Source organism: Cannabis sativa, chromosome 5, assembly GCF_029168945.1.
Source record: "Cannabis sativa cultivar Pink pepper isolate KNU-18-1 chromosome 5, ASM2916894v1, whole genome shotgun sequence".
NCBI classification, from domain to species: domain Eukaryota; kingdom Viridiplantae; phylum Streptophyta; class Magnoliopsida; order Rosales; family Cannabaceae; genus Cannabis; species Cannabis sativa.
The window spans coordinates 17,117,218-17,139,010 of NC_083605.1; positions in this window are offsets into that span (position 1 = coordinate 17,117,218).

Genomic DNA, 21,793 nt, shown 5'->3' on the forward strand with positions numbered 1-21,793 from the left:
GCTTGTTCCATTTTACCGGTGAACTTTCCCTTTTTTCCATTCCCTTGCCTATTATTGTTGCTGGACTATTTACCATTTGAACTTGAATTGCTTGGGTCGTGGGGAAGCTGGGCGAAAGTCCCAGTAGAAGGAGCTTTTGACTTGCTAGGTTTTTGCTCACCTTTTGCCCGCTGGATAGCCTCTTCGAGTTTGATAAAACCTTATGCAGGATCAAGGAAATTAGTGATCGAGTCTACTGGACCGTTCTTTCTTATGTCCTTCCAAAGCTCACCAAGGACTTCAATGCCCACAGTATCACAGACAACTTCCCGTCTTCGGTTACCCACAAAACCTTAGTCGCGTCCATCATGAATTTGCTGATGTAGGCTCAGAGAGGATCTCCTGGTCTTTACTTTACCTTGTCCAAATCTCCTAAGTGCAACTAAAGATGATGAGAGGAGGAAAATTGTGCATGGAACTCTGAGGAGAAAGCCTTCCACGAGTTGAACTTTCCGGGCACAAACTTGAAATACCATTGTTGGGCGGTTTCTGAGAGGGTAGCAGGAAAAATCCTACGTCTCCTCGTACTCCTTAGAGATCCATTTGCATTTCAAAATACTTTAGGTGGGATAATGGATCTTCCTTCCCAGTATACATCTTCCAGGTTGGCATCTTAAACTTGTGGGGCAACTCCACGATATTGATCTTAGGGGAGAAAGGGGTTCGATGTGCTCGGTCCAACTCAAAATCATTGTTCCTCTGATCGGTCGTGCCTTGGAACATACTTTTTAGTTCGTCCCACTATGCTTGCATGGTTGGACTGTTGGGTTTTATGCCCTAAATAATACCCATTTCGATATAATCAGATTTACTTATTAATAAAGATGAGAAATAACATTTTATGTTGCATGGTTCACATGATTTATTTATGATTATATATATAATGTATGAATTCTATTTAAGTCCAGAACATATGAATTTGTTAATGATTATAGTGTTGTCAGCACAGTGGAATATAATCTTAATTATATGTTCGAAAGTTTATACCCTGATTTATCAGTTCACTAGATTTACACTGACATGATAATCAGCGATATGTATTCTTAAACCTTGGATAAGTGTTATGTCCTTTCCAGGACATTGGCAAAGTTTACTAGTATCGGATGTATGGAGTATACATCGGAAGGGACCGATATTGAACTTTGATTAGATATATTAAAATTTACCGTAATATCTATTCAATTCAATATCACCCGTTGATCCTAGATCAAATGATGTTAATCCTAATATGTTTAGGTTCGATCTCAAGAGTATTATACATGTTCTTTGATTTGTTAGTTAAGCCTACTTTTGGGTCAGGGTGATACGTACATTTTGGGAACATGGTAGTATAATTGAGTGGGAGCGCTAACATAAATATGGAGTCTATAACTTTTATAGGAATTTAGAAGTGAAACGATGATATCCTTCGAGCTTGGCTAAACAGAGATAAATGGTGGAGATCTCATTTCACTTCGCTGAAATATCATTTATACGGAGCTAAGTAATTTAAGGATAAAATACATTGAAGGTGTAACGGTAATTTAGTGCCTATTCAATGTAGATCATCTATTAGAGGGTCATTGATCAAATTAGGATTATAACAATGGATAACTAATAGTGTATCTATATCGTGGAACACATAGAGCGTTCTATACGACTGAGAGTGCAATTCCAAGTTCTAAGTGTAGATTTAATAAGGAATTAATAAGTTAGGGAATTTACTTGGTAAATTCGGTTCGACTTATTGGAAGCTCGGTTAATATAGGCCCATGGTCCCCATACTAGTTGAGACCATACCGCTTGTAAGACTGAGTTGATTGATTTTAATTAATCAATTATAATTCTAAAGTTAGACTATGTCTAGTTGATGAATTTTCACTAAGCAAGGGTGAAATTGTAAAGAAAAGAGATTCTAGGTTTATTTATTAATTAAGAGACTTTATATGTCTAAATTAATAAATATATTAAATGGCAATATTATTTAATAATTAATTTTCAGTTATTAAATAATTAGAATTGGCATTTAAATGGTTAAATTGGAAAATTAGCATTTTTGAGAAAATGGGATTGAAAAATAACAAATTGGGAAAGTTGCAAAGTGAGGCCCAATTTCCTTATATGGGTCGGCCACTATGCAAGCTTTTACCATTTTATTTTTCTATTATTTTAATGCCATACAATTCTAACCTAAACCTATATGGCATTCTATAAATAGAAAGTGTTGGCTTCAGGAAACTCATGACTTGCACATTGTTTCTTTTAGAGAAAAGCCTAGCCACCACTTTCCTCTCTTTTCTTCTCTTCAATTTTGAAATTCCTTGAGTGATAGAGTAGTGCCCACACACATCAAGTGGTATCTCAATCATAGTTTGTAAGATTGTGGAGAATCCACACAACAAGAAGGAGAATCAGCATCAAAGGAAGGAGAGAAAAAGATCCAGATTCAGATTTTGATAATGCTCTGCTACAGAAAGGAATCAAGGGCTAGAGATTTGAATGGAAGGCATCATTATATTCCGCTGCACCCAATGTAAGGTTTTCTTAAACTCTTATGTGTTTATTTCATTGTTTTAGAATTCATATTAGGTTGTTAATAAAACATACATGGTAGTAAATCTAGATCCTGGTAAAATATTTACAACAACTGGCACCAGAGCCATGGTAATGATTTACTTTCATGAAATATGAATTAAAACGATATTTTGTATTGATTTGGATGGTTTCATGTGGTTTATGTGTTAATTGATGAATGTATGGGTTGTATAGAATTTTTTTTTCCATGAAAAACATTTTTTCTTTTTTCGAAAATATTTTATTTGGATTTCTTGCGAAAAATTAAGCAATTTTTTTTATGGAACTCGATTCCGATAAAAATTGAGAAAGTTATGAATTTTGGAAAAATCGAGTGCACATGCCTCAATCGCACGCACACCAGGCTTCAGACTAGGAAGCCATGCGCGCGAGTGTGCCTCGGACAAGCATTGTCTAATGTCGAGCCTCCCGCCCACGAGGACCTTACAAGTTTCCTTCCAGAAGGCTGCATCTGCCGAGTTTCCTCGGCAAGTCTCCTCCCTCCGCGCGCTCGTCCGAGTCATTTGTAGCCTCCTGGGGCTGCAACGTGCAGCCTAGCTGCCAACACACTCCCAAACCAATTTTTGTGGGATTTTTCCCCAAAAATTCGATTTTTTATGGGATTGTTTCCTAAAATTGAATTTTTCCAATTTTAGTTTTTCCAATTTGAAATATTTCTAATTTTACATATTTCCAATTATGGTAAGATTTAAAAATTTGTTAACTTCTTTAATATTTATACATTATTTAATTATAAGATTAGATATTTTGATATTTAACATAGTTTAAATTAAAAGATAACTTTGTTTTTTATTTAAAATATTATATTAAAATTATCTTATCTGAGAAAATAAATAATTAATAAATTTGAAATTAACGTAGATATTTTTATAGATACACCTACCATAATATTTTCAAATTCAAAAGTTTGTTATTTTATTAAATATTTAATTATTTATAAATTATAAGTTTAAAAATAATATTTTTCTATATATATCATTTTTTTCCTTATTGGAAATTTATGAATTAAATATTTAAATAACTTAGATATTTTTGTAGAAATTTAAATATTGCTTAATTTGAGATATTTTGACATATAATTATGATAATTATTATTTATTATTTTATTCCTAAAATAATAATTCTCTAACCGAATCTATTTTAAAATTGGTTTATTTTATTAAATTATAAGATTTGAAAGTGATATTGAAGATTCTTTCTTTCAAATTATTGATCTTATTAGATATTTAATTTAATTTGACTCAAATAAACCTAGATATTTTAAATTTAAATTTTTTGAGATTTTTAAGGTTTGTTTTAACAACCCTTAATTTTTCAAAATTTAGTTGGTTAGTTTAAAAATAATAATTTAATTATATTAATATCTTATTTCACATTTGTTACATGGACAATGTTTGTTTAATTTTATATTGTTTATTCAAAATTTTTTTTTAACAAACCTATTCTTTATTTGATCTAAATTGCTATGATTAACTTGTTGACAGATCCAATGATCTGATTTTAATCATAGTTCAATTGTCAATAGATCTTATAAATAATTTGTAACAGGTAAATTTTGAACTTCTTTCATCTGTGTAAACCTAGTAACATGATAGGGCCCATCCAAATCATTTGACCTGTGTGAGCCTATATGTTTGCTATTGGGCTTAGATGCATATAGGAAGCCAATTTAAGTTTTTACTAAGTAAATGGACTAGGTTGCTAAAACAAAATTTGACATAAGTAATTTTATTTAGGCCTAATTAGATGTGGGTTCTGCTCTCAATGAAATAAAGAGCGATCCTTGAGTTCAGCTCTCAATGAAAGCACCAAAATATTGACCTCACTTTTAGCCAATGACAGTGATTCTAATTTTGTAAGCAATAAATAGTTTAATACGATTGAACTATAATAAAACAAATAAAGACACCAGAATTTTATAGAGGTTCAGCCCAGAGTAGTTCAGTAATAGCCTAATCCCCATTATTTGTATTGACTTATGAACAAAAAGAATAGTTCCTTTTCTTAGAGCTCTTACAACAATATCTCTGAATATGAATTCTTAGACAAAATCTTTGACCCTTTGCCTAGTGAACATGAGTCACTATTTATAGGGCTATGAGCATTGGTGGGAAGTATTTCCCTTATGATTACAATCGATATAAGTAGAAACATTGCATAATAAATACAGAATACACTGATTGTGGGATTTGGACAGCTTGCCATATCTCTGTAATCTGATCCCAAAGTTAGGGGGATTTCTCTGATGACACGATGCAAAAGCTAAATTCGCAAGTGTTGTCATTCTGCGCAGATTGCTCACGGATTCATCTGAGCAAGTGTTTGAGGTGCCCTGTTCGGCCTATGATTTGCGAGCAGGTACTCAGATTGGATTCCACGTGTCACCATCATGTGCTGCCACGTCAGAGTGCAAAAATTGGGATAACAACAACATTAAAATTTCCCAATCACTTACAGTTAACTACCATTATAAAGTGAATTGATGTAACCTAGACAATAGAGGCAACATTTCTCATACTAGCTAAGCATTTCTCGAAATCTCATCTAATAACAATTAATTAAAGATCATTCCTTGATCCTGAAGTTTCTTTTATGTGTTTGGTAGAAATCTTAATATCTTTTCAAACACATTTTGAAATATACATACCTCAAGTAGAATCTCTGTTTTATTGATAATCCCTTGGCATGAACTACTATGCAAACTTATAGTGAGTCCCCCGTTGATAATGTTGATTCATCAACATCTAAGATTCTCGTGTTATTTTCCATCATTACCACTAAGGTTTCACTCCCTAGTTCATACGCTACCAATGCTTCCTTGCAATCATCACTATCTTCATACTTGGTTAACAACTTTAAAACTTATTTTACACTAAATTAAATAGCCTTTTGTTTAATAAACAGCCTACTTTGTGGTCTAATAAATTGCATCTCAATTCATAAGCTTTTCCTCATTCTGTGTGAGTATGCATTTCCATAATTGCATAATAAAGTGATATTTTCCAATAATGTCAATGGTCTCCTTAAATACGATATTGAATATCAAATAAATTATAAAGTACTCTCTATCATTACCGTATCACCTAAAGTAATTTAGGTAATCTTCTTTGCTTTATTGATACCACTACTTTTCTGACGTTCTTTTATACGCTACCCCAGTAACGTCCACGCTTCATGGGGAAGTTTCCTAAATGAAATCACCCCAAAACAAGAACACCAAACCATAGAATTCCTTCATGGTGGGCTACCAAACACAAGATGCTTCTTGCTAACATAGGTAGTCCCACGCCTACATAATCTCAAAATTAGTACACAATCGCCACCTTCAATTCACTTAAGATTCCAAACAATACTCATAAATTGTCCCAACTTTGCTAATGGTAGATCACTCATAAATAGAATATTTTGTTATTTGAATCAATTAGATCAATGCGTCTATTAACTACTCGTGTCCTATATTTCACTTAGGAATATCAGCAATTTAACTCATATCGTCATTTCTCTAATTTGTCTACCCCGTCAAATGGGTTACCACTAAATAACATACAAGCACAGTCTATTAAGATTTCTTGATGTCTGTAACTGAATGTACAATTTTTTATATACATTGAAACAACAATTGTAATATTTCCCATAAAATTTTAATTTGAGTGGGCCGAAGGACAGATATTTGGGTCCCTTTGAATCATATCTGGCACTTGTGCAGGACCCATACACTTTTCTTCTTTAAGATCAGTCTTTCTTAACTACGGGTAGGTTCTTTTAAAATGACCCACTACCCAACAATAAAACAAGAACTGGCTCTACATTGGTTCAAATGGCGCCTTTTTGCATCTTAAACACTCAAGAGAAGGTCACCATTTCTTATTCTCACCTTGACCTCTATCCTGACCACCCTGGAACCTTTTTATCCTATCCCATAATTGGTGGTTCATTTAGTTTTCACTTCCTGATCTACTAGTAAGTTGGCTTCATATATTCCACAACTTCTAGTGGTACAAAAATAAGTGTCGGTAGTACAACAACAGACACAAGATTAGCCTATTATTCTTTCAGATCTCGGATCTGTTTTCTCTTGCTGTCTAATCATATCCTGCATAACAGAATTTACATGTTCCCAGCATTATGGCAACAAAGAATTCTCTTTCATACCGTTTTCCCCGAGCATAGATAACTCGCTAATCAGACTATTCGATTGCCCTTACAGCATAACTTCTCACACATTTAGTCTATATCTTCTAACAATTTAAAACTTAGACGTATATCATATCAATATGAATATACCATACACATATTGTTATCAAAATTAACACTATGCTACTTTTCCCAACATACTTTATAATAGCTTAGGGAGATAATCCAATAGCAAATAATATAAATACTTACTATACCATGAGTGGACCTGTCCTCGCAGCAAATGTACATATTCGACCAGTCTTTAGGACCTTTAAAACCATGGCTGCTCTGATACCAAGTTGTAACACCCTAATCTATAGGGACGCCACGTGTGTGATTTTATAAACTAGTTTAATACTAATAAATTAATTAATTATTAAAAACCGTGATAAGATTAAAAATTTGACTAAAATAAAAGACTAAAAATGGACACTATAAGGGCATAAAAAGCGTGTTCTGGGAATCCCAATTATAAAAAGTTTTATAAAAGAACTATATACGACGATGCCTCAAAAATATAAAACCAAAATACACAATAGATACAGCCCAAAACAACTCCTAAAAACCTGACCTATAGGCCGGTGAGGTGAATATGTACAGTGCTGGAGAAGACTGTCACCTCATCATGGTTGATCTAGGTTTTTTTTTGCAATTACATGCACCACATAGCACCCGTGATTCACAAGGACTGAGCAAGAAAAGTAATAATAATAATCATATAGTTTATAATTCGAATATTGTCATTTATACACAATCAGAATCAAACATCCACGAATTGTTCATAAGATGAAATCCAAATCACTACTGGCATCTTCCACGAATAAACATCAGTATACAAATATTTGGTAATAAAAAACTATTATACCAATAATAGAATTCATATTCATTTAATCATATAAATAATATATATGTGTTACCTCAAAAAGTAACCATTTCGTTACATCATGTTGCCTAATCAGGCAAGTTGATACTTTAATCTGATAATCCTGCATTGCATTGCTTAATCAGGCAAGCCTATGCCATAGCCTATCACCCATATATCGCATAACTACAACACCTAATCAGGTGAGCTCGTGCTAATAACCTGCACCCATATATCACATAACTGCGTCACATAATCAGGTGAGCTCGTGCCACAACTTGACACCAATATATGGCATCATCTAATCAGGCAAGCTCGTACCAACACATGGTACTTATCATATATAACTGACGCTCGTACCTATGCCCGATACATCGCCAGAAAGAAACCCGACAACGATTTTGATCTATACCATAACAAGACATTTTCATATCACTGATGCCCGTACCTACGCTCGATACGTCGCCAGGAAAATCACATCACCTAATCAGGTGAGCCCGTAACTACGCTCGGTACTTATCATATATCACTGACGCATGTACCTACGCCCGGTAAGTTGCCAGGAAAATTGCATCACCTAATCAGGTGAGCCCGTACCTACGCTCGGTGCTCATCATATATCACTAACGTTGGTACCTATGCCCGGTATGTCGTTAGAAAAATCACATCAATTTCATCAACAAAACATCGGAACTAGTCCCATCTACCCGAGAACAATCCTATAAGGTCAGAATCTTCATAACTGTTCTGATTCATAAAACCCCTATACGAAACCAATTATTTTTAAAATTAAAACGAAACTAAAGTATACATTAAGCTTTCCAGCATCTAAGATTTGCTATGTTGCTACTATCGGAGCTTAGATAGTTAGGTTTTTGATTGAAAATCGAAGAAAATAAATATAAGGAGAGAAAAGTTTATCGGATGATAAAGAACGAGGGTTTCATTATTTGTTTCATTTATGTATATGTAAAAATAATATTATAATATATATAAATAATATTATATATACTGTAACTAAGATTAACGATCATTTTTATGTATGTATAAAAATAATATTATAATAATATAATATTAATAAATACTTTATTATTAATAGTTATCTAATTATTTTTTAGCCACTAACAAATCTCTATTTTTAAGGTATTTGGTCAACTTCGAGTATTCTAAAATATTCCGATATTTTTAAAAAATTAACTTATCCCAATAATTCCATCAATATTTCTAAATAAAACTATTGTGACATTTTTAGCCTCCAATCGAGTCTCTAGGGTCGCCGAACATGAAAATATTTTTATTTCACAAATAATCTATATTTTATCCACTTATTTCAAATAAATCTTCATCATTAACAAATTACGCTTATATATCCACTTATCGAGTCTTCAGGGTTGCCGAACCTGAAAATATTTTTATTTCACATATAGCTCGTATTACATTAACACTTTCTATATAAATCTTCGTAATTAACAAATTACGCTTATTTACTTATAGAAAAATTTAAATTTCATGCTGAAATAAATTAGTATTGTCATAATCCCACTTATTACTTGATTAATCCATAATATAAATAAAAACCCTAATTATTTACCATTAGGCTTATCGGGATATTACAATTTTTGTTGTTTACTAAATTTTTAATGGTAAATTTGATCATATTAAATCAAGAAGAGACATGTAGATAGAGTGACGTACGTGACAATATTGTTCTGATTTTTAATGTTTCATAACAGTTGTATAAACATTTAGCTAACAGTTATTTCTCCACATATTACTATTAGGGTACAAGAATTCTCGATCAGTAAAAAAATAAAATACTGATAAATAATTTCTTACATATACCCATTCACATTTTATATTTTTTAGTTGCAATTAGATTGCACGTAGCTGGCTCGCGGCATATATAATTGTTGCAGTACAGTTTCAACAGTAACCCACGATCCATGCTTCATGGTATCGAAACTTTTGTCTGATGCAACCTTCCGTCAACTACCCAGTAACCTTTGTGTGATGCAACCTTCGATCAACCACACAGCATCCTTCGTCTCATGCAACCTTCGACACACTACCCACCAACCACCCAACAACATTCATCTAAATGTGTAAGTGATAGTGTTATAGTGAGATTTCTCTCACCTAGAAACTCGAGACCAGACTCCTATTTAAGGGACACGTGTATTCAGATTTCTAATGAAAGCTGAATTGTCCGTGAGAGACTTCATGAAGTTTCAACCTCCCCCAGGATAAAGCCAGCGAGTATGACCTAAGTCAGATCGCATAACCGTAATTCGCATTATGCAGGGTAGACCCAACTCGCATGTGCCAGGACATATGCGAATATCCCCTCTATACTTATGCGAGAGCATAGAGACCAACTCTCTATGGTGCGATTTGGTCCCAAACGACCCAATAGCCCTGACAAGCCGATATAGATTCGCATGTCTAGGTTCTACCTGCCCGACATGCGATGTCTACAAGAGGCAATTACCTAAGGGTACAACACGTTCCAAACGTACTGATGACCCTGTGAGCTCAACAACGGAACATGAACAGTAAACTCGCAGATGCGGAAGACTCATACGTTGATGGACTTAGTAACTGTCATTCATTTATTAATGTTAACGTTGCTTGGGTTTAATTATTGCAATTTAATATGTAAATAATGGATTAACAATGAATGTGATCCTTGTGTAACCGATTGGACACCTACTTTTATATAAAGAGGTGATCCACCATGAAATGGCACCTACGAATCCCTTGCTACAGTGGACTAAGCAGATCATAATCTGACTGAACCACTATAATTCTCTGTCTTATTGTTATTTTCCAGTTTTTGTTGATTGTTTTCCCGTTCCCAATCGAGTACTCGCCATTCTAGGTTGAATACTCGCACTTGTCATTACCCATAAAATTCTCTTTTATATTAACAAAACAATATAATTCAGTGTTGCGAAATTCACTCGACAACATTTGGCGCCGTCTGTGGGAAATCGACTAAGATTTCATTCATTTCAAAGAACAATATCATCATGGCTGGAAATCACGCCAAAGGAGGAGCTAACAACGGGTCCATCAACATTGGGATGATGAACGTACCATTATCTGGAGCTGGAGTGCCACCCGTGGACGTCATTAACGGCGGAGTAGGGAGAAGCAATATCAGACCTCTCAACCTATTCCCAGAAACGACTGACCCTCAAGTCGGGGACACATCCACGCCACCAGCGACCATGCATTTTCCCCCGTCACTCTGGCGGTGGTACACGAGGGAATGATCCAGCTCACCACTGATCAGTATGCTGCGATTCAGGATCAGCTGCGTGCACTACAGGCCGAAGTAGATGGACAAAACCGAGCCCAACGCCCTCCTCGAGTTCCTGCTATTCGCACCGATAACCCTCAGGTAACGACTTCTAGACGTCATACTAACCGTGTACGTAGGGAACGGAGAACCAACCCTGAAGGTCTGGACCTGAACCATCCAACGTCGAGGGATCAATCCGCAAGGTATCTAAACCAAAGCACACAAGTTGATGAAGATCCTGAACGCTGTAATCCTCGCAGTCGACCATCAAGAGACAACGACGCAGAGTCAGCCTCTTCATCATCGCATGGTCGCACTCCAAGCAGGTACACAAGGTCCGGCTCTGTACAGACACAACAGGGAGGACATTATCAGGTACACCGAGGTGATCTGCGTGATCATCTCAACGCAATTTTTAGGGCACGCTCTCGCGTCCCACATAATACTGAGACACTCCGTGATCCCCATGCGGACGATCAGGGTGCCAATACTTATAATAACCCGCCTACCGCGCCGATCGCGACCACTGGGATTAATGTCCCAGCAAATCTTACAGCAGTAGTTGCGAGTCCCGCAGTTGTAGCAGCCCCGGCTCCTGCGGCTGGAGGGATTGACCAAAGCATGATTCTGCAGGCTTTGAAAATGCTCGAGCAGCAACGAAAGCCTATATATAAGTTGCATGGTACCTTGCCTTTCACTACAGAAGTGCGAAAGGCTTAACTTCCAAAAGGGTTTCGTCTATCCGAATCCCTCAAATATAAAGGTACTTCTAACCCGATAGATTATCTTGAAAAATTTAATACTATAATGGAAGTGGATCAGGTACCGCAGCTGGCAAAGTGCCGCATTCTTGCGGCAACACTCATGGAAAATGCCCATGATTGGTTCACCCAATTACCCGAGGCATCGATATCGACGTGGGAAACCTTCGTCGACTTATTCCTCACACATTTCCAAGCCACAATGACGTATAGGCCACCTTATACGACTTTCGCAAACATCAAACAAGAACCTGGTGAGTCTTTTCGAGACTATTTTAAACGCTTTAATGCAGAAGTAACAAAGGTCGAGAAGGCTCCCGAGTCTCCGCTTGTTTTCATGCTGATAACAGGTATCTTGCCGAGGACCGACTTTTAGAAGGAGCTACAGGCTCGAAGGCCCGAATCCTTAGTTGAATTCTTCGCCATGGCCGAACCTCACAAAAGAATCAAGAATTCTCTAGCGGAGTTAGAGAAGGGGAAGGACAAGCGCCGGTCACCCATACCGCGGTCACAATCTCGCACTCTACGAGGGAAGAACTCCAAGGGCCGAAGCCCAAGAAGACGCAGCCCGCAAAGACAGCGAAGTCTGAAGTTGGCCAAGTCTCCTCCAAAGAAGGAATCCTCGCCGAAAAGGAAAGGTGGACCTCGCTTCGTCAACTATACTGAACTCACAGTCCCTCGAGACCATATCTACGCAATCGAGGAAAGAAACGGAGTCTTCAAGAAGCCGCCCCGCCTCAGGGGAAATGGCGACAGGAGGACCCTAAAAAATTTTGTAAGTACCACAAAGATATTAGTCACACTACCTTAGAATGTTGGGTCTTGCAGGATGAAATCGAGGAGCTAATCTGGAGAGGGAAATTTGACAAGTATAAGAAGAGCGAGGAAAGTCGTCCCCAAGCAGATGACAAAGGAGAAAACCAGAATGCGAGTGGCTCTAGAATACCTCGCAACATCCTAACTATAATTGGAGCACCTCATATCGCAGGGGACTCTCGCAAGTCACAAGAGCGATATGCCAGAGAAGCCGCTTACCAATGTGAATAACCTTAGTGAGCGGCCCGAGAAGCTGTTTAAGAAACAATGCGACGACATCACCTTTATGGAGAGTGATGCGAGATGGGTCCATCACCCGCATTTCTATGGACTAGTGATAGTCGCCAATATCGGCGGGGATAATGTCCATCGCATACCTGTCGACAATGGGAGTTCAGTGAATCTGCTGAATTTCCAAGCATTCAAACAAATGGGGTTGCAGGAGATGGATCTGCGACCTATGACATCGAGCATTTATGGTTTTTCGGGAGACGTCATAACGATAAGAGGAATGATCAAACTCCCAATCACTTTGGGAACTGCCCCCGTGACAGCCAAATCAATGGCAGATTTCGCCGTAATCTACCAATACTGAGCGAATAACGCCGTAATTGGTCGACCAATCCTAAAAGAAATGAAGATCATAACCTCGATCTATCATCTGACAATGAAGTTCCCCACTCCTGCTGGAATAGGTTCTGTGCGGGGAGTCCAAGCAGAATCGCGAGAATGCTACAACGCAACAGTTAAACTCGCAGAGGAAAGGACGGTAAATGTTATCTACTTTTTCGAGGCACCACCTCCTCGCCAGGAGATCCTCAGAATCGAGGAGGTGCCGCGTATAGATGAACCAGACTTGGATCCAAGAATCCTCGATCACACCGCCGCAGCCCAAGTCGCGGAAGACACAATCGAGGTACCTATAGATCCTGTAGATAATAACATGGTTTTAAAAATGGGTTCTAAATTAAATTTACAGCTGCGAGAACAATTAACGACCTTTCTAAAGCAAAATCTTGATGTCTTTGCCTGGAAACATTCAGATATGGTCGGGATATCTCCGCAAGTCATGTGTCATCGCTTGAACATTGACCCCGAAGTGCGAGGTGTCCGACAAAAGCGTTGCAAAATGGACCCCGCGAGGTACCAAGCGCTGAAAGAAGAAGTCGACCGCCTCCTTGCCTGCGGCTTTATACGGGAGTCGTTTTATCCCCACATGGTTAGCAAACCCCGTACTTGTGCCAAAGCCTAATGGCTCATGGCGCACATGCGTTGACTTTACAGATCTAAACAAAGCCTGTCCCAAAGACAGCTTTCCTCTTCCTAGCATTGACCAGCTTGTCGATGCCACTGGAGGTCACGAACTCTTGAGTTTCATGGACGCATACTCGGGATATAATCAAATCTCGATGTATGAACCAGACCAGGAGCATACCTCGTTCATTACTAATCGAGGACTATACTGTTACAAAGTCATGCCTTTTGGTTTAATAAACGCAAGTGCGACTTATCAAAGGCTAGTGGACATGATGTTCGCAAATCTCATTGGAAAAACCATGGAGGTATATGTTGATGATATGCTCGTAAAATCTCAACATGCGAAGAATCATATTGCCCACTTACAGACCATGTTTGATATACTACGACGGTATAAGATGCGCTTAAACCCTCTGAAATGCGTCTTTCGAGTTGGCTCTGGGAAATTCCTTGGGTTCATGGTTAATCAGCGAGGAATAGAAGCCAATCCCACGAAGATCAGGGCATTGGTGGAAATGCCATCACCAACCAAGCCAAAGGAGGTTCAAAGCCTCACAGGTAAAGTCCCAGCTTTAAACCGCTTTATATCGAGATTTTCTGATAAGTGCAAGGAGTTTTTTCAAATTTTGAAAGGCAACAAAAAGTTCCATTGGACCGAAAGGTGCGAGCAGGCCTTTCAAGCTTTAAAAATACACTTGGGGCAACCTCCGATCTTGTCAAAACCATTGACCGGTGAGGTTCTATCCATCTATTTAGCCGTTTCGAAATATTCGATTAGTTCGGTACTAATACGCGAGGACCAAGGACGCCAATACCCGGTGTATTATCTCAGTAAGCGATTACTGGATGCCGGGATGCGTTATCCCCAAATGGAGAAGTTGGCATTCGCCTTGATAATATCATCACGTAAATTGTGACCTTATTTCCAGGCTCACAGCATTGAAGTTTTGACGAACTACCCCTTAAGACAAGTTCTAGCGAAACTAGAAGCATCAGGGAGATTGTTAAAATGGGCAATGGAGTTGAGTCAGTTCGACATCAAGTATAAACCAAGAACTGCGATCAAGGGGCAAGCCTTGGCAGATTTTATACTTGAATTCCCCAGCACCGAGGTAGCACTCATAGAAGACAGAAGCGACATTGCTATAGCAAACAAAGAGACGTGGACATTGTACGTCGATGGAGCGTCAAATAGCGAAGGTTCTGGTAGTGGGATCTTGTTAATCAGTCCCAATAATTTTAAGGTACACGCTGCTTTACGTTTTGAATTTTCTGCATCTAACAATGAAGCCGAGTATGAAGCTTTAATCGCATGATTGAAACTCCCTCTCGAGATGAAAGTCGAGTATCTTCAGGCATTTAGCGACTCCCAAATCGTGGTATGTTAGGTAAATGCAGAATATCTGGCAAGAGGCGGGAGATTGGTTAAATACTTAGCCATTGTCTGCGAAATAATGCAGAAGTTCAAAAAAATAGTCGTGTCTCGAGTACCGCGTGCTCAGAATTCACACGCAGACGCATTGGCCCGTTTGGCCTCAACTAGAGAAGCCGAATTGCTCGATGTGATTCCGGTAGACATATTGACTCATCCAACTATAAATCAAGAAGTGATCATGGAAATAGATACTATTCAGGAGATTACCTGGATGACTCCAATCCTCACAAATCTGGAAAAAGGGCTCTTGCCTGATGATAAAATAGAAGCAAGAAAGTTGCGACAGCGAGCCGCCCGTTATGTAATATATGACCAAAGGTTATATCGCAGAAGTTTTAGTCAACCTCTTCTCAAATGTATCAGCGGAGAGGATTGTGGTTACATACTTCGTGAGGTACACGAGGGGATTTGTGGAAATCATACCGGAGGTAACTCCCTTGCATTAAAAATCATGCGGCAAGGGTTTTACTGGCCAACGTTGCGACAAGATGCTCTCGCATTTGCGAAGAAGTGTGACAGGTGTCAACGAATAGCCACATATACCCACCAACCTCCAAGTAACCTCCATTCTATCACAAGTCCATGGCCCTTTGCAATATGGGGGATTGACCTAATCGGCGAGTTACCTAAAGGAAAAGGTGGAGTCAAATATGCAGTAGTCGCAGTAGATTACTTCACGAAGTGGGCCGAAGCTAAAGCACTCGCAACCATCACAGCAACAAAATTACGCGAGTTTGTCTATACCTCCATCATTTGTCGCTTTGGCATCCCATACAAACTCATCTCAGACAATGGAAGACAGTTTGATTGCAAAGAGATGCGACAACTATGCGACGATTTAGGAATCAAGAAGGCATTCTCCGCGGTTGCTTACCCGCAGAGCAATGGACAGACTAAGCTGTTAATAAAATAATCAAGCACACCATTAAAGGGAAACTAGAAGATCGCAAAGGGGCTTGGCCAGACGAGTTACCGCAAGTCCTATGGTCTTATAATACAACTCCTCGATCTACAACTGGCAAAACACCCTTCTCACTTTCTTACGGGTGCAAGGCCATGTTGCCAGTTGAGATTGGGGCAGGTTCCCTACGCAGAGATGTTTTCAACATCTCCCAGAACAACGAGAAACAGCTTTTCTGCCTTAATCTTCTGGAGGAAAAGCGTGACCAAGCGCACTTAAAAAATGCGGCTTACCAGCAGCGAACTGCAAGATACTTTGACTCTAAGGTGAAAGTAAAAGTCCTACGACCAGGAGACTTGGTCCTTAGAAGGGTAATGCCAAATACCAAAAACCCATCACATGGGGTCTTTGGGGATAATTGGGAGGAACCATATCTCATCGCAGAAAAAATTGGTGATGCCACGTAAAGACTCGCAACACTCGATGGAACTACGATTCCACGAGCTTGGAATGGCGAGAGTTTAAAATTATATTATCAATAGTACTCGCATTGTTAAACTATGTTCACTCTTGTACTTATACTTAGATATTTTTCATAAAAAATCCTAAGTATAGGGGGGTATATATGCCGGAATGTACTACTGATTATATAAAGGAAATTGATTTATGATTGTTAAATTTTCAAAATTTTTTCAAAAGACTTGTAAATATTTCTACTTATTACACCAAGCTGTAATTAAAGTCACAGATATATATATATTTAAAAACGCGAGTACCTGTGTACTGCGAAAATGTTAAAGGATAATTATCCCCGCGAGGATATAAATTTGTCCAAAGTAAAAAGCAAATTTGTCTAAGTACAAAGTGCGAGTACCCCTGTACCGCATAAAAAAAAACTAAACAAGTAAAATTAAAAAGCATAACAGTTTTAACATAGAAAAGTCAAGCATCTGGAGCAACAGGAGCAGTCTCATCCGCGACTTTGCTGACGACCTCGTTCTCGGCTTCCTCAGCATCCGCACCCTCGACCTCTTCAGGAAGGTTCCCTCCACCACCTTGGGTTTGAGTGGGCGACATAGCGCGAAAAGCCTCGGCCATCTCAGCGGCCTTTGCTCCGAGGATCGAGAAGTCGAAGTCTGGGACTTTGGAAAGAGTGGTGTAAATGTTATAGTGAGATTTCTCTCACCTAGAAACTCGAGACAAGACTCCCATTTAAAGGACACGTATATTCAGATTTCCAATGGAAGCTGAAATGTCCATAAGGGGCTCCTCGAAATTTGATCCTCGCTAGGATAGAGCCAGCAAGATCTTGCGAGCACGACTAAAGTCGGATCGCGTAATTCGCGTTATGCAGGAGGAAAGAATGGATCCAACTCGCATGTGTCGGGACATATGCGAGTATCCTCTCTATACTTCTACGAAAGCATAGAGATCAACTCTCTATGGTGCAATTTGGTCCCAACGACCCAATAGCCTTGATAAACCGCTATAGGCTCGCATGTCTAGGTTCTATCAGCTCGATATGCGGGGTCTACAAGAGGTGATTGCTTAAGGACTCGGACAGTCCGAACGTAATGATAACCTTGCGAGCTCAACAAACGGAACATGAACAGTCAACTCGCAGATGCGGAAGATGCATACGTTGATGGACTTAGTAACTGTCACTCATTTATGAATGTTAACGTTGTTTGGGTTTAATTATTGCAATTCAATATGTAAATAATGGATTAACAATGAATGTGATCCTTATGTAACCGATTGGACACCTACTTTGTATATAAAGGGGTGATCCACCATGAAATGGCACCGACGAATCCTTTGCTACAGTGGATTAAGCAGATCACAATCTGACTGAACCACTATAATTCTTTGTCTTATTGATATTTTCCAGCTTTGTTGATTGTTCTTGCATTCCCAGTCGAGTACTCGCCATTCTAGGTCGAATACTCGCACTTGTCACTTCTCTGAAATTTCTCTTTTTATATTAATTAAATAATATATTTTGGTGTTGCGAAATTCACTCGAAAACATTTGGCGCCGTCTGTGGGAAATCGACTAAAGATTTCATTCACTTCAAAGAACACTAATCATCATGGCTGGAAGTCACGCTAACAAAGCTAACAACGGGTCCATCAATATTGGAATGATGAGTGTACCACTGTCTGGAGCTGGAGTGCCACCTGTGGACGTCATCAACGGCGGAGTAGGGAGGAGCAATATCAGACGTCTCAACCTATTCCCAGAAACGACTGGCCCTCAAGTCGGGGACACGTCCACGCCACCAGCAACCATGCATTTTTCCCCCGTCACTCCAGCGGTTGTATCCGAAGGAATGATCCAGCTTACCACTGATCAATATGCTGCGATTCAGGATCAACTGCGGGCACTACAAGTCGATGTAGATGGACAGAGTCGAGCTCGACGCCCTCCTCGAGTTCCCGCCATTCGCAACGATAACCCTCAGGTAACAGCTTCTAGACGTCATACTAACCGTGTACGCAGGGAACGAAGAACTAACCCTGAAGCTCTGGACCTGAACCATTCGATGTCAAGGGATCAATCCGCAAGGTTTCCAAACCAGAGCGCACAAATTGACGAAGATCCTGAGCACCGTAATCCTCGCAGTCGACCATCGAGAGACAACAACGCAGAATCAGCCTCTTCGTCGTCGCATGGTCGCACTCTGAGCAGGTATACAAGGTCCTGCTCTGTACAGACACACCAGGGAGGACGTTATCAAGTACACCGAGGTGATCTACGTGATCATCTCAACGCAGTTTTCAGGGCACGCTCCCGCGGCCCACATAATACCGAGACACTCCGTGATCCCCAGGCGGGCGATCAGGGTGTCAACGCAGATAATAACCCGCCTATCGCGCCGATCGCGACCACTGGGATTAATGTCCCAGCAAACCTTGCTGTAGTAATTGCGAGCCCCGCAGTTGTAGCGACTTCAGCCCCTGCGACAGGAGGAATCGACCAAAGCATACTTCTGCAGGCTTTGAAGATGCTCGAGCAGCAGCGTAAGCCTATATATAAGCTGCATGGCACCTCGCCTTTTACTACAGAGGTGCGGTAGGCTCAACTTAGAAAAGGGTTTCTTCTATCCGAATCCCTCAAATATAAAGGTACTTCTAACCCGATAGACTATTTAGAAAAATTTAATACTATAATGGAAGTAGACCAGGTACCACAACTCGCAAAGTGCCACATTCTTGCGGCAACACTCGAGGAAAATGCTCATGATTGGTTCACCCAATTACCCGAGGCATCAATATCGACGTGGGAAACCTTCGTCGACCTATTCCTCACGCATTTTCCAGGCCACGATGACACGTATAGACCACCCTATACGACTTTGGCCAACATCAAACAAGAACCTGGTGAGTCTTTACAAGACTATTTCAAATGTTTTAATGCAGAAGTAACAAAGGTCGAGAAGGCCCCCGAGTCTTCGCTTGTTTGAATGTTGATAACAGGTATCTTGCCGAGGACTGACTTTTGGAAGGAACTACAAGCTCGAAGGCCCGAGTCCTTAGTAGAGTTCTTCGCCATGGCCGAACCTCACAAAAGAATTGAGAATTCTCTAGCGGAGTTAGAGAAGGGGAAGGACAAGGGCCGGTCACCCATACCGCGGTCACGATCTCGCAGTCCGCGAGGGAAGAACTCCAGGGGCCGAAGCCCGAGAAGACGCAGCCCGCGAAGACAGCGAAGTCCGAAGCTGGCTAAGTCTCCTCCAAAGAAGGAGTCCTCGCCAAAAAGGAAGGGTGGACCTCGCTTCGTCAATTATACTGAACTCGCAGTCCCTCGAGACCATATCTACACGATTGAAGAAAGGAACGAAGTCTTCAAGAAGCCGCCCCCCATCAGGGGGAATCGCGACCGGAGGGATCCTAAAAAATTCTGTAAGTACCACAAGGACATTGGTCACACTACTCTAGAATGTTGGGTCTTGCAGGATGAAATAGAGGAGCTGATCCGGAGAGGGAAATTCGACAAGTATAAAAAGAGCGAGGAAAGTCATCCCCAAGCGGATGACAAAGGAGAAAACCAGAATGCGAGTGGCTCCAGAACACCTCGCAATATCCTGACTATAATCGGAGGACCACACATCGCAGGCGACTCTCGCAAATGACAAGAACGGTATGCCAGAGAAGCCAAGGAGAAGCCGCTTACCAATGTGAATAATCTCGGTGAACGGCCCGAGAAGCTCTTTAAGAAAGAATGCGACGACATCATCTTTATGGAGAGTGATGCGAGATGGGTCCATCACCCGCATTCTGATGCACTGGTGATAGTCGCCAATATTGGTGGGGACAATGTCCATCGTATACTGGTTGACAATGGGAGTTCAGTGAATCTGCTGAATTTCCAAGCCTTCAAACAAATGGGGTTGCAAGAGAAGGATTTGCGACCCATGACATCGAGCATTTATGGCTTTTCGGGAGATGTCATAGCAATTAAAGGAATGATCAAGCTCCCAATCACTTTGGGAACTGCCCCAGTGACAGCCAAGTCAATGGCCGACTTCGCAGTAATCGACCAATACTCAGCGTATAACGCCGTAATTGGTCGACCAATCCTGAAGGAGATGAAGATCATAACCTCGATCTATCATCTGACGATGAAGTTCCCTACTCCCGTTGGAGTAGGTTCGGTGCGGGGAGTTAAATCCGACTCATAAGAATGTTATAACGCAGCCGTTAAACTCGCAGAAAAAAGGACGGTAAATGTTATATACCTTTTGGAAGCACCACCTCCTCGCCAGGAGATCCCCAGGATCGAGGAGGTGCTGCACGTAGACGAACCAGACTTGGATCCAAGAATTCTCGATCACACCGCCGCAGCCCAAGTCGCGGAAGACACAATCGAGGTACCTATAGATCCTGTAGATAATAACATGGTTTTAAAAATGGGTTCTAAATTAAATTTACAGCTGCGAGAACAATTAACGACCTTTCTAAAGCAAAATCTTGATGTCTTTGCCTGGAAACATTCAGATATGGTCGGGATATCTCCGCAAGTCATGTGTCATCGCTTGAACATTGACCCCGAAGTGCGAGGTGTCCGACAAAAGCGTTGCAAAATGGACCCCGCGAGGTACCAAGCGCTGAAAGAAGAAGTCGACCGCCTCCTTGCCTGCGGCTTTATACGGGAGTCGTTTTACCCCAACTGGTTAGCAAACCCCGTACTTGTGCCAAAGCCTAATGGCTCATGGCGCACATGCGTTGACTTTACAGATCTAAACAAAGCCTGTCCCAAAGACAGCTTTCCTCTTCCTAGCATTGACCAGCTTGTCGATGCCACTGCAGGTCACGAACTTTTGAGCTTCATGGATGCATACTCGGGATACAATCAAATCCCGATGTATGAACCACACCAAGAGCATACCTCGTGCATTACTGATCGAGGATTATACTGTTACAAAGTAATGCCTTTTGGTTTAATAAACGCAGGTGCGACTTATCAAAGGCTAGTGAACATGATGTTCGCAGATCTCATTGGAAAAACCATGGAGGTATATGTTGACGATATGCTCGTAAAATCACAGCATGCGAAGGATCATATTGCCCACTTGCAGGCCATGTTCGACATACTGCGACGATACAAGATGCGTCTAACTCCATTGAAATGCGTCTTTGGGGTTGGCTCTGGGAAATTCCTTGGT